The sequence below is a fragment of the Balaenoptera acutorostrata genome, chromosome 16, assembly GCF_949987535.1.
Source record: "Balaenoptera acutorostrata chromosome 16, mBalAcu1.1, whole genome shotgun sequence".
NCBI lineage: Eukaryota > Metazoa > Chordata > Mammalia > Artiodactyla > Balaenopteridae > Balaenoptera > Balaenoptera acutorostrata.
Window position 1 is genome coordinate 5,729,990 of NC_080079.1, and position 14,063 is coordinate 5,744,052.

The following is a 14,063-nucleotide window of genomic DNA, read 5'->3' on the forward strand; positions in this document are numbered from 1 at the left end:
TGAGCACCTTCTCTCCATTTAGCCCTCTGCTTGGCACCTGGAATCCCAGTACCCAGTAAGTGTCAGTTATGCACCTAATTCACGCTCCAGGTACTTCTCATCAAATATCTGTTTGATCTCCCAGGTACCACTCTTCAGCAGTAAGAGAAATCATTTTTAAACATTTCCCTAAAATTGTTTTTAATGAAGAGTACTGCAGATTCATTGCTGAAAAGAAATGCAGCAAGAACAAATTGCCTATATAGTAGCACCACGCAAAGCAGACCACTGGTAATATTTTATCACATTCCCTTTGTATCGCTTTCTGTGTGTGTACAATTTTATGTTATATAATTGGTATTGAAATAATTTGCTTTCTTACCTGGAAATTTCAGCTGTTTCTTTTTTATATTATAATCAGCACCTTTGCCATTTACAAAATATCTTTTTCCTCACTTCTGATTATTTCCTTCGGATTTCTCCTCATCAGGGTATTGGTGAAACCTCAGCTAGGGATGGTGAGAGCAGTTTTGTCCTGCGTCTTTTAGTCTCCTTGAGTTTGTCTACGTCTAATCTACTAACCAGTATCAGCCCATGGCAGTTGCTCTAAGAATGCTCACTTATTTTTATTTAATGTTATTTTTAAATAAATTTATTTGTTTATTTTTGGCTGCATAGGGTCTTCCTTGCTATGCCCGGGCTTTCTCTAGTTGCGGATAGAGGGGGCTACTCTTCGTTGTGGTGTGCGGCTTCTCATTGCGGTGGCTTCTCTTGTTGCGGAGCACGGGCTCCAGGAGCACGGGTTTTAGTAGTTGTGGTGCGTGGGCTCAGTAGTTGTGGCGCACGGGCTTAGTTGCTCTGTGGCATGTGGGATCCTCCCGGACCAGGGCTCGAACCTGTGTCCCCTGCATTGGCAGGCGGATTCTTAACCACTGAGCCACCAGGGAAGTCCTCGCTTATTTTTTTTTTGAAATAGGCCCAGTCAATGCCATTTATTATACATGTTGAACAGCCTCTGAGACCCAAGGGCTCCCATATGAGGTTTTCTCCTTTTTCATTTTTGCATCAAACAGGTTCTTCCAAGAGCCTGCTTACAAGGAAGACGAAAACAAAGTAATCCTCAATAAAATGAAACAAATAGGAAAAGCTGAACGGTTTACATATGAAGAACAAAGTTTAAAAAACTCACCAGACAAAAACCACACCAAACACTCATCCTAATTAATTTCCTGTTACATGCTCTGAGGAAGCTGAGAACACCAGGCCCCAAGGCAGCAATGCTCTTGAGGCTCTAGTTCAGGCTCCCTCTATGTGACAGTTTCATGCACACACACCCACACATACCAATGACCCAGGCAGAAGTACACATGTGTGCACAGGTGGCCAGAGAACCACGGGGCGGGGTTGGGGGAGAATGGGGAAAGGAGGGGCCAGTCAAGGATATGCTATCAGCTGGAAACTGGGAACCCAGAGAACCCTTCTGCTGTAGGCTAAGCAAGAGTAAAAATTAAAACAAAGGCAGAACACAGGATAAATGTACGATGCTCAGATGAGATGGACAGATGAAAAGGAAAAGATGCAGGGGGAGTTTCGGGAAAGCAGCCTCAGAAGCGGAGGTTTTTCTTCATTGGGAACTCAGATGATCAGAGGTCCTCTGTCTCCAGTGAAATTCTGAGGCTGAAGGAACGTGCCACAGCACGTTCCTTTGCATCCTGTGCTCTCTCCCAAGGCAGAGGGAAACCACAAGCACCCACCCTCCAGCCCCCTCCATTGCCACTCTTAAGGACTTTCCCCAGTACCTCCCCCAAAATGGCGCCCACACACACAAAGTTAGGCCTGGCAAAAAGCCAAGCGTAGAAAGCCTCAGTAACTCTTCTTGGTGGAACCAAAGCCAGAGAAGCTCATCACAGCTGCCATCTCATCCTCCTCCTAATGTCAAGTCCTCCTCCGCCCTCCTTTTCTTCTCCTTCTGTTTCTCTTTCTTGTAGGCTTTGGCCTTTTCCTCCTCTTCTCTGAGTTCCTTCATCCTTTCCTCAAAATCATAATCTTTCTTCTTCTTTTCCATTTTCTTCTTGTTGACTTCAAAACGTTTCTTCACCTGATCCAAAGTGGAATGTCCCACACGCATAGACATGCCCAGGTTTCACTGATGTTTCTTTCCATTAATGTGATCCAGGAAGTTGATGGAGTCTTTCACCACACCTTCACAGACATTGCAGTAGTATCGTCCCATCTCAGACCGTGGGGTGGTCTTGGTAATGACCGTGGGGTGGTCTTGGTAATGACTGTTGTCTTCCTGAGCTTGGATTCCAGGTCCACCTTGTAGTCCCTATGCCGGAGAAGCTCTCGCTTGACTGGCCGCACTGGTTTTCCATCCTTCTTTTCTCTCTCTTCCGTGAGCCTCTTCTCGGCGAGCTTCTCATATTCATCTTTGTCCCACTTTCAGCAAAAGTCCAAGTTTTTTGTCCCACTGCCCGACGCCATCTTCACTGCCCCTCACTTATTTTAAAGTCAATACTTATATCCTAATTTCAGGGTGTTTTCAGTCTCTCTGAGTCCAAATTCATTCTTGAATCTACAGCGATTTTCTGACTCAGTTCCATAAACACTGTAAATACATTTCTATTTTTCTAGCTCTAGATGTTCCATTTTAATATTTTACTTATCTGTGCATTATTTAGGAGGTGCGGTTTCTTTTGTGATAAGGCTTTCTTCGAGACAATTTCTGCAACTATCCTGGCAGGCAGAGAGGTTGAATACGCCTCTCTGGTTTTTGTGAGGAGAGAATATCTCTGTTGGACTCAAAAATGCCTGGAAGATTCTCTCCAGTGACTCAAAAGTTCATTTATCTCTTCTTTTCCTCCCTTTCCTCCCATTGTCCATTTTCCATTACACCCCACACAAAGCATGTCGGGTAACAGATTGTATGTTCTTGGGCTTCACCTATAAGGGGAAATTGGGAAATTTATCAAGCTCCTACAAGGAGCATCATCCTAGGCACTTCTCTGAGGTATTTAAACTTTAATATTTATTCTAATCTTGTATGGGAGACAATCTCCTCCCACCCATTACTAAGTAAACTAAGCCTCCATGGTGTAGGCAGAGGGAGAGTCCAGATGGAGAATCCAGTTGTTCCTGATTCCCAGTAAGTCCTTGCCCCTCTGGCACTGTGATTCTTTGATCCATCCATGGATTCCTTGAGCCAATGGGTTCCTCTCTCTGTCCAGACTGGTACAGGTGGGTTTCTGTCAACCCCCAGAATCCTAACACACTGTATATATTTGACCTTCCACAAGACTTCCACTGTATATGTTTGACCCTCTCAAGAGCTCCTTGAGATTAGCTACTGGGTCCATTCTTACTCTCTGATCCCCAGCAGAAGAAGGAAGAACATCTTCTGAAACAAAAATGATCGATTGATTGATTGAACAGAATCTTTGAAATCAGGATTATTTTGCAAATTTGCGCAAAATTTGGGCCACGTGGTCTTTTAATATAAAGTTCCTTTCAACTTGAAAATTCCGTTAGTTATAACCAAGGCATGAGTGTGTAAAAACTTGGAAATTCCCATCATGAGGACTTGGGCGTCTTAGAAGATCATTGACAGTGTTTGCCTGCAGCCCTCTCCAGAAGCCATTCATGAGTGAGCAGCGGGTGAATTAGAAAGGAAGAAGAAAGGAAGGCAGGGCCAGGGAAGCTGATGGCCTGGGAGAAGCCTCTGGTGTCGAGAAAGGGGGGTGGATGAGAGGCTCCCTGTGCTCATCCTGCAGAGCCAAGTGAATCCTAGTTGGTGTGACTGCTCGACTGCAAGGTACAAAGGTCTGCTCGTGTAGGCGCAAGTAATGTGGGATTTATGGTCAGAATAAAAGTGTATTCCTTGGATCCTAAATACAGTGAGGACCGGCCAGCCAGACCAGGGTGCCCTGGCAGCTCTCTCTCCCCTTTCACCTTTGCTGCCAGTCTGCTTTTTTCTGCTCTCTGCAGCCCAGCTTCTCTGGTCATTCCCTTGCACATGGTCCTGGCATGGTCAGCCTTAAACGGCAGTCCTCACCTAGTTGGCTCATTCTCTTTGCCCCCGAAGACAAAGCTTCTCTGAGGAAATTTGATTGGCTAAGCTTGAATCGAGCTTCCACCTCTTAGCCAATCATCTACGGTCAATGGGGTCATGTGATTTAAGGAGCTCTCTGATGGAGAGAGAAGCTCTCAGTCAGTACAGCCTGCTTAAGAAAACATTGCAACGACTTAAACTTGGAGCAATGTTTGCAAATAATTAATAGTTTAATAAGCATTGTTAACTGTAGAAAATGACTCACCACCAGTTCACTAAAAAAAAAAAAAAAAATCTGGATCCTTTTGTGTATTTCAAGAATGACCCAACTACAGTATTCTTGACATACACTGGGTTTTCCTGGAAGACATCTGCTGTGTATGGCGAGGTAGCCTTGAACTTCACGTTTAAGCCCTGTCATGTCTGCAGTGGCTTACAAGGCTGTCAGGTGGCAGTATTTTATGCAAATGATAGCTCCCTCTTACAAGGTTGTATATTTTTCTAATTTAACACACGTGTATGTTCATGTAATCCTCGAAAGAAATAAGGTGAAAGAGCAACAGCAAGATAAATGCGACCGGGATACATGAATCGGGGAAGAATAAGCTACTGTTATGCTACTTTGATTACTTTCTACATTGTGACATGATTGCTAGAACAAAAGCAGGACAAGACAAGATAAAATAAAAATGGGACTTAAGCCTATTAATCAGATTAAAAATCACAGTGCAGGAAGCATCCTGCGAACACAATTGGCTGAGATATAAGAAAACATAAACATGTCCCTCTTTCCGCTAATAGACAGGTAAGATATGAAGAAAATGAGGCAACTATGGGGAATTGAGTGAGAGTAACAGAGATGCTCGAAATCATGGCGCTTGGCCCTCCCCTTTGCTCCAAGTAAATACACAGGGTATTGTCTCTCCCTCCTATGATTTGTCTTTTGTGGGTGGGCTTGGGTCCATGTGTGGAGAGAAGTGGTGTTGAAGTCAAAAGGATGAACAGAGACCTCAGGATGAAGGGTGGAACTCATTGGCTCCTGAGAGTGAATGGAGCACAGAAGCCATCATCCATGTCCCACCAGAAATAGCTCCAGGTTGAGTGAAGTCCAAGGAGAATCTCTTGGTCTATCAAAGTCAGCAATAAAAATGAGATAGGACCACATCAACAGATGAATGGATAAAGATGATGTGATATATGTATATATGCACATTCACACATTCATACATACACACACACAATGGAATATTACTCAGCCATAAAAAAGAATGAAATAATGCCAATTTACAGCAACAGGGATGGACCTAGAGATTATCATACTAAGTAAGTCAGACAGAGAAAGATAAATATCATATGATATTGCTTATATGTGTAATCTAAAAAGAGATACAAACGAACTTATTTACAAAACAGTAATAGGCTCACAGACATAAAAAACAAAATTATGGTTACTAGTTTTCTAATTTAACACAGTGAATGTGTGGGGAGAGATAAATTAGGAATTTGGGATGAACAGATGCACACTACTATATATAAAATAGTTAAACAACAAGGACTTACTGCATAGCACAGGGAACTCTACTCAATATCTTGTAATAAACTATAATGGAAAAGAATCTGAAAAAGAATGTATGGATATGTATAGCTGAATCACTTTGCTCTTCACCTGAAACTAACACAACATTGTGAATTAACTATACTTCATTTAAAAAAATGATTAAATAAAATGAAATAGGACCAAATCACAGAGCCAGTGTATAATTAGGATGCATTGGGTCATGAACTCAAACTGAGTTTAAACAGTGTTTGGGATTAATTTGCATGTGCAGCTGGTCAGTCTAGAGCAGGGTGGACTTCAGGGATGCTTTGATTTGGCTACTCCATGTCATCAGGGGCCTGATTGCTTTCTGGGCATCCACTCTGGCTTCCCTGCTGTCAGGCTTTGTCCTCAGGGGAGAGATGGCTGTAGAAGTTCCAGACTTCACAGCCCCCTCCTCCTCCAATGCACAAGGAGCCAGTGTCTCCCGGCCTGACCAGACCAGGGATGAGCATCTTCCTTGGAAACCTCAGCAAATTCTCCTCCCTCCAGAGTGGAACTGGAATTTACCCAAGACAGAGGGTGCTCAGTGGCGGGGCTGCCGTAGGACACTTCTGAGGACCAGTGGGGAGAAGTCAACCCTGGACAGTGCCATCCTCCCAGTCCTGGAGAAGTCTGTCAGAAGTTCCCTGAGAGTGGGGCTGTGAGAAGACCAACCACAGTGGGACATCTAATGGCAGGCTCTTATTCTGGTAGGGAGAGCCCCCCAACCCTCTCATTTTGGGGCAAGTGGGTGAGCTTGGCCCCAAGATCAGAGGTGGAGGTGACGCAGCAATGGTTTTGCAAGGCTCAGCCATTCACAGTTTTGAACAGTGACAAGCAGTCCCCAGAGCAGCAGAAAAAGGTCCCCAAAGAGAGTAACACCTGAACTCCCCTTGACCCCACTGGAGAAAGGGGAGGGGAACAGGGTCATTGTTTCTGGACCCTCAATTGCCCTTCCTAATACAAGTTTGGTGGCCTGGGGGACAAGGGCCACATCTCCACTGCCGCTTGTCATCGCCAACGCAACTTGACTTATGATGCTTCCCAACCCACCGCCACCTCTACCCCACACTGAGGAGGAAACAATTCCAGTTCTGTGAAGTGTCCTCTAGGATGGGGGCTCCAGGTGACTTTCCATCATTCATCCCCACCAGTGAAGAATTTTTAGGGCACTCCTAATATAGGACCAATTTTTGCCTCTAAAGTATGACCACGAGCTATTGTATTAACATGTTCTATACAGATATTGAAAAAAGATTAGATAAAAGTATGTATAAATAAAAGATGTAATCTTTCCCCACCCCTATGGACACCAGCATGTCTGTGCAAGTGCCCAGACCAGGTTTGGAGGCCATTGTCCCAGGGCCACCAGACTTCAGGAGCCTTGAGAGCAGGCACCATGCTTGGTTTCTTTCTTAAATTATTTTTAACTGTGGTGAAATATACATAACATAAAAGTTACCATCTTAACCATTTTACGTGTACACTTCGGTGACATTAAGTACACTAACATTGTTGTGCAACCATCACCACCATCCACCTCCAGAACTGCTTCATCTTGCAAAACTGAAACTCCATAACCATTCAATAATAGCTCCCCATTCCCCTCTCCCCCAGCCCCTGACAACCATCATTCTACTTTCCATCTCTATGGAATTTGACTACTCCAGGTACTGCCTATAAGTGGAGTCATAGAGTTGTCCTTTTGTATTTGGCTTATTTCACTTAGCATAATGTCTTCGAGATTCATCCACGATGCAGCACGCGCCAGAACATTTTTGTGTGCGGCTGAGTAATATTCCGTCATATAGATAGACCACATTTTGTTTATCTGTTCGTCCATTAATGGACACTTGGGTTGCTTCCACTTGGCTGTTGCGAATAAGGCTGCGATGAACACAGGTGTACAAATACCTCTTTGAGACCTCGCTTTCTGTCCTTCTGGGTATACACCCAGAAGTGGAATTGCTGGGTCACGTGATAACCCCACGTTGACTTATTTAAGGATGCGCAATATTGTTTTCCACGGTGTCTGCACCGTTCGACCTTCCCACCAAGGGTGCGCGATTCAGGGACCGTGTTTCACTTACCCTTGAGTTCCTCCTGCTTGGAACCGCGCCTGTTCATCAGAAAGCGTCCACGGAGTGAACGCCTGAGCAAGAGGCAGCCGGGTTTCACTGAAATTCTGGGGGAGTTGGCGGGGGGAGGTGAGAGCATCAGCTTCGGTGGGGACGAGGTCGGCTGGCGCAGGAGAGTCTGGACACTGGGCAACAGGAGGCTCCACCCAGCGGGACCTGCGCTTGACTCGGAATTAGTCATCTTCTAGCTAAGACGCCGAAAGGGCTGCCACTCCTTTCTTCAGAGGACTCAGGTTGTACCTTTGAAAACTATTTTAGCCTTTGCTATTGGCTGGCAGGGTGGATTCTTCAGGTGAACCTCCCCCTTCCCCAAACCAAACCCTCAGACTTTCTGTTTTCTTCTTTTTTGAAAAGGGCACTGGATGGGTCTGGCCCTATATTCCTGGTTCATTTCATTTCTCCAAAACAAGGCTGTTTTCTTGTTTATGAAACACTGGATCCGGTGTTGTGGTCAGTAAGCACTTTAGAACTCTCATTGCCACGTTAACTTAGGCTAATATCGCATAGTATTATAATCTGTGTCTAAATTCAGACTGGGATAGAAATTACTTAAGTTGTGGGAATTGCTTCCTTTTTTTTCTTTTTTTAACGTTTTTAATTATTTATTTATTTTATTTATTTTTGGCTGTGTTGGGTCTTCGTTTCTGTGCGAGGACTTTCTCTAGTTGTGGCAAGCGGGGGTCACTCTTCATCGCGGTGCACGGGCCTCTCACTGTCGCGGCCTCTCTTTTTGCGGAGCACAGGCTCCAGATGCGCAGGCTCAGTAGTTGTGGCTCATGGGCCCAGTTGCTCCGCGGCATGTGGGATCTTCCCAGACCAGGGCTCGAACCCGTGTCCCCTGCGTTGGCAGGCAGACTCTCAACCACTGCGCCACCAAGGAAGCCCTGGGAGTTGCTTCTTATTTCACATTGTAATAGGAAATGTTTCTATGAATTCAGCTACCTAAGATAAAATGAATAGTTTTCTTTGTTTTTTTTTTCTTTCCCTTTTTTGGTCATCGTTAGTGTACTCAAAATTCTGATCAATGAGTTTGTGTGTGATGCTGAATGACAAACTCTGAATGATCCAGTTGAAACCCAGTCCCTCTTCTTTCTTCAGCCCATTTTTGGAGAGCGTTATTTTCCCTCAGTGTCCTGTGTTATACTAACCTAAGGGAAGAATGGGCAACAGGGAGAAATAAATGTCTGTTTAGTGAAAAAAAATAGGGCTGTCAACCAATTTGAATGTTAACTGTAGGATGAGAAGCACAGAGAAACCTTAGCAAAGGCAGAAGGCAGGAGCAAGGAAACCGAAGATGGGGAGGAGAAAGCATGCAGGAAACCCGAGGAGGCACCCTTTGTGATCAGCTCCAGGGAGGAGAGATGGAATCCGAGGTCCATCCCCTCGGATGATGGGCTGGCCGGGAACACAGGCCGGGCAATGCAGCCAAGGGTGAAGAGCCCCAAGACTGAGAGCCTGGGGACATGAGAAAGGGGACAGAGCGAATTTGCACCTTGAGGTAGCCTTGCCCCACACCTGGTGCCCGGACGCAGGAAGTTGGCACGGTGGGCAGTGCATGCTGGACATAGACACTGGCCAGACTGGTCCAGCAGGCTTCACCTCCTGTCAGCGAGGATGCTACAGTTTGTTTGTCACCCTTGGCCTGTGGAGGCCTCTCAGACAGGTGCTGAGGGGGGCAGGGGGAGGAGGAGTCCGCCAGGTGGTCAAGATGGAACACACCTGGATAAACTACAAGGGCCTACTGTGTAGCACAGGGAACTATATTCAATATACCTTGTAAACTGGAATGGAAAAAAAATTAATAAAAAAAAAGGCTATTAAAGCTGAGTGTTAGAAAAAAAGAAAAAGAGGGAACACACCTGAGGAGATCTGGCAGGTGTGGGCTTCCTAACGGGCGTGAGATCACTTCAAATGCAGCTTAGAAATGAAATCCTGTTCTAAAGAGGTGTGCACTTTGCTGAATTATATTCAAACCTCTTAACAGAAAGCTATTGCCCCAAGAGGGAGACGCCTATAACAGGGTGAGCGAGTTACCCATTCACGGGCACGGATGGAGTTCGGACAAAGGCTGGAGATACCCATGCTGGCAAGCTTTGGAGAAGTGGCGGGAAGAGCAGCTTACTATTACGGAGTCTGTTCCTTTTGCTGGTGCCCTAACAGGGATGCCCCCATAGGGAAGCCCATTGGGGCAAAATTTGCTAGGCCTACACTTCCCTTTACCGGTTCTGAATCAATAAGAGAGAGCCTTATACTCTCTCGGCATGGGTTTCAAAATAACACCTCGGTGATACTTCCTCAGGCTTACACCCCCTTGAAGACAGGTTGGAATCAGAGAAAAACCTATAGCGAGGCATTCAGCCTCTCTGTGACCTGCCTGAATGTTTGACAATCCTTCACCCTGATTCCTCCAGGAGAAGGATGCTGACCCTCAAGGAGGACCATGGGAAGAGTTCCTGGGCCTCTGAGTCATACCAGGTACTCTGAATGGTGATTAACTCAGCATTCTTTGAGGAAGGCGATTCGTGGCCTCTGGCAGTCTCCTTACTCACAGGCTTCATTCCCTATTCCTCTGTGTGTGCATTTGTGACCACACTATCACATGTAACCGATGGTTACTGGGATTCTGTTCTGAGCAGGGCACTGAGCTGGACATTAGGAGGACCCAGCGGAGATTCTGATACTCATCCCATTGAGAGCAGAATGGGCACCACCAAAGTGCCTGGGGGACAGATTTCAAGGTCCAAGATGGGATAGGAGAGGTCCCTGAGGGACCTAGAGGTGAGGTGTCAAGGGGACACCATAGGCGATTTGGAATTGGGCCCAGCCCGGGTTCTCCTGAGAGCAGAGCCTGCAGCAGCTGACCTGGGATGTGTACCCAGGAGCGGGCATGAGTGAAGAACCAGGGAGGGAAACTGAGAAGGTGGGAAGGCCAGGGAGAGGGTCTGTGGGGCAGGCACCCTGGGCAGCTGGTGCTCCGTCACCAGCCCTGTGGATGAGCCGTAGGAAGCACATCTCAGGCCTGTCCCTGGGCATCCGCCAGCCCCTGATCCCACTGACCCAGGTGGCCCTGCTGGTGGCCCTGCACAAAGCTGGCCAGAGCTGCACAGAAAGAGGGAGACGGGGTGGAGGGGACTGGACAGTGCCACAAGAGACGTGCGATGCAGCGTCCCAGGGCTCCAGGCGTGGCCTTAGGTGCGAGGTCTGCATGTAACACCAACCCACGCCTCTCCAGATATTGCCGAGAATATCTAATCCCTGTAAGTCCTTCTTTTAGGGCAAACCCCCCAACATCCACATTCATAACAGCCTGGCATAACCCTATCGTTCATCCGAGCTTTAGGCAGTGGAAAGGGGGCAGGGAGGAAGGAAGGCAGGGAGGAAGGAAGGCAGGGAGGAAGGAAGGCAGGGAGGAAGGAGGGCAGGGAGGAAGGAGGGCAGGGAGGAAGGAGGGCAGGGAGGAAGGAAGGCAGGGAGGAAGGAAGGCAGGGAGGAAGGAGGGCAGGGAGGAAGGAGGGCAGGGAGGAAGGAAGGCAGGGAGGAGGAAGGCAGGGAGGAAGGAGGGCAGGGAGGAAGGAAGGCAGGGAGGAGGAGGGCAGGGAGGAAGGAAGGCAGGGAGGAAGGAAGGCAGGGAGGAAGGAAGGCAGGGAGGAGGAGGGCAGGGAGGAAGGAGGGCAGGGAGGAGGAGGGCAGGGAGGAGGAGGGCAGGGAGGAAGGAGGGCAGGGAGGAAGGAGGGCAGGGAGGAAGGAAGGCAGGGAGGAGGGCAGGGAGGAAGGAGGGCAGGGAGGAAGGAGGGCAGGGAGGAGGAGGGCAGGGAGGAGGAAGGCAGGGAGGAAGGAGGGCAGGGAGGAGGGCAGGGAGGAAGGAGGGCAGGGAGGAAGAAGGGCAGGGAGGAAGGAGGGCAGGGAGGAAGGAAGGCAGGGAGGAAGAAGGGCAGGGAGGAAGGAGGGCAGGGAGGAAGGAAGGCAGGGAGGAAGGAGGGCAGGGAGGAGGAAGGCAGGGAGGAAGGAAGGCAGGGAGGAAGGAAGGCAGGGAGGAAGGAGGGCAGGGAGGAAGGAAGACAGGGAGGAAGGAGGGCAGGGAGGAAGGAGGGCAGGGAGGAAGGAAGGCAGGGAGGAAGGAAGGCAGGGAGGAAGGAAGGCAGGAGGAAGGAGGGCAGGGAGGAAGGAAGGCAGGGAGGAAGGAAGGCAGGGAGGAAGGAAGGCAGGAGGAAGGAGGGCGGGGAGGAAGGAAGGCGGGGAGGAAGGAGGGCAGGGAGGAGGGCAGGGAGGAAGGAGGGCAGGGAGGAAGGAGGGCAGGGAGGAAGGAAGGCAGGGAGGAAGGAGGGCAGGTAGGAGGGCAGGGAGGAAGGAGGGCAGGGAGGGAGGAAGGCAGGGAGGAAGGAAGGCAGGGAGGACGAAGGCAGGGAGGAAGGAAGGCAGGGAGGAGGAAGGCAGGGAGGAAGGAAGGCAGGGAGGAGGAAGGCAGGGAGGAAGGAGGGCAGGGAGGAAGGAAGGCAGGGAGGAAGGAAGGCAGGGAGGAAGAAGGGCAGGGAGGAGGGCAGGGAGGAGGAGGGCAGGGAGGAGGAGGGCAGGGAGGAAGGAGGGCAGGGAGGAAGGAGGGCAGGGAGGAGGAGGGCAGGGAGGAGGGCAGGGAGGAGGAGGGCAGGGAGGAGGAGGGCAGGGAGGAAGGAGGGCAGGGAGGAAGGAGGGCAGGGAGGAAGGAAGGCAGGGAGGAAGGAAGGCAGGGAGGAAGGAAGGCAGGAGGAAGGAGGGCAGGGAGGAAGGAAGGCAGGGAGGAAGGAAGGCAGGGAGGAAGGAAGGCAGGAGGAAGGAGGGCGGGGAGGAAGGAAGGCGGGGAGGAAGGAGGGCAGGGAGGAGGGCAGGGAGGAAGGAGGGCAGGGAGGAAGGAGGGCAGGGAGGAAGGAAGGCAGGGAGGAAGGAGGGCAGGTAGGAGGGCAGGGAGGAAGGAGGGCAGGGAGGGAGGAAGGCAGGGAGGAAGGAAGGCAGGGAGGACGAAGGCAGGGAGGAAGGAAGGCAGGGAGGAGGAAGGCAGGGAGGAAGGAAGGCAGGGAGGAGGAAGGCAGGGAGGAAGGAGGGCAGGGAGGAAGGAAGGCAGGGAGGAAGGAAGGCAGGGAGGAAGAAGGGCAGGGAGGAGGGCAGGGAGGAGGAGGGCAGGGAGGAGGAGGGCAGGGAGGAAGGAGGGCAGGGAGGAAGGAGGGCAGGGAGGAGGAGGGCAGGGAGGAGGGCAGGGAGGAGGAGGGCAGGGAGGAGGAGGGCAGGGAGGAAGGAGGGCAGGGAGGAAGGAGGGCAGGGAGGAGGAGGGCAGGGAGGAGGAGGGCAGGGAGGAGGCGGGCAGGGAGGAAGGAGGGCAGGGAGGAGGAGGGCAGGGAGGAAGGAGGGCAGGGAGGAGGAGGGCAGGGAGGAGGAGGGCAGGGAGGAGGAGGGCAGGGAGGAAGGAAGGCAGGGAGGAGGAAGGCAGGGAGGAAGGAAGGCAGGGAGGAAGGCAGGGAGGAGGAGGGCAGGGAGGAGGAGGGCAGGGAGGAGGAGGGCAGGGAGGAGGAAGCAAACTTGAGAACCAGCACCACCACCGGTGGCACCACGCCATGCTCTCTGGGAGTTTACGTTCTTGGCGGTAAGGGAGAGACTATAGAAAACAGTCATGAATATATATGTTGGGATAAGAAGTAACATGAAGAAGAACCGAGTAGGGCAAGGGAGGTGTTTGGCCTGGGAGGGTCCTTTCCAAAGACGGCATCTGAGTTGGGGGCAGAGCAAAGTGAGGAGAAGCTGAGCAGATGTACAGGGACGGGGGACCAGGTGGGAGTGCGATTAGCAAGTCACAGCGGCGAGTAGATCTTCATAGAATTATCTGGGTCAGGCGCCCCTCCCCTCTAACTCTTTCAGCACATTCCATGGGGGCAGGGGCTGTGCTGCCTTGCTCTCAGCCATAGTCTTAGCCAGAGTCTTAGGCTGGTCCGAGTCTGGTGCCCAGCACTTGGGACCATTCACTGCAAGGTGCGCACACGTGGCGGGCATCCCACTTTCCCGGGGCGCACCAAGCCCAAGCATGTACTGCAGCTGGGTTACAGGCTAGAGAAGTGGGTTTGGTCTTTGGGGCTGACTTTCCTGTTTCACTGGGGACTTCATAGGATTGCGGATCTGAGAGGTCACGGAGAGTGGTCAGGGCCAGTGGAAGAGGTTCTGCACTTCGTCTGAGTCCTGGCTCTGCCACTTACCCGCAGGGGCCTCACCTGCTCATCTGTGAAATGGGAATCAGGATCATCCTCTCACACTCGCAGTGCCGTGAGAACTAAACAGGGCAATGAGTGGGACGATGCTT

At 50.1% G+C, this 14,063-nt stretch overlaps 1 protein-coding gene and 1 pseudogene across 2 annotated transcripts in view; one reads left to right on the forward strand and one right to left on the reverse strand.

Annotated features, from left to right (window-relative positions):
- Window positions 1–14,063, forward strand: part of C16H10orf90 (chromosome 16 C10orf90 homolog) — a 381,825-nt gene that overhangs the window by 114,460 nt on the left and 253,302 nt on the right. The gene's annotated exons all lie outside the window — the stretch shown is intronic.
- Window positions 1,801–2,463, reverse strand: LOC103010057 (zinc finger matrin-type protein 2-like; annotated as a pseudogene).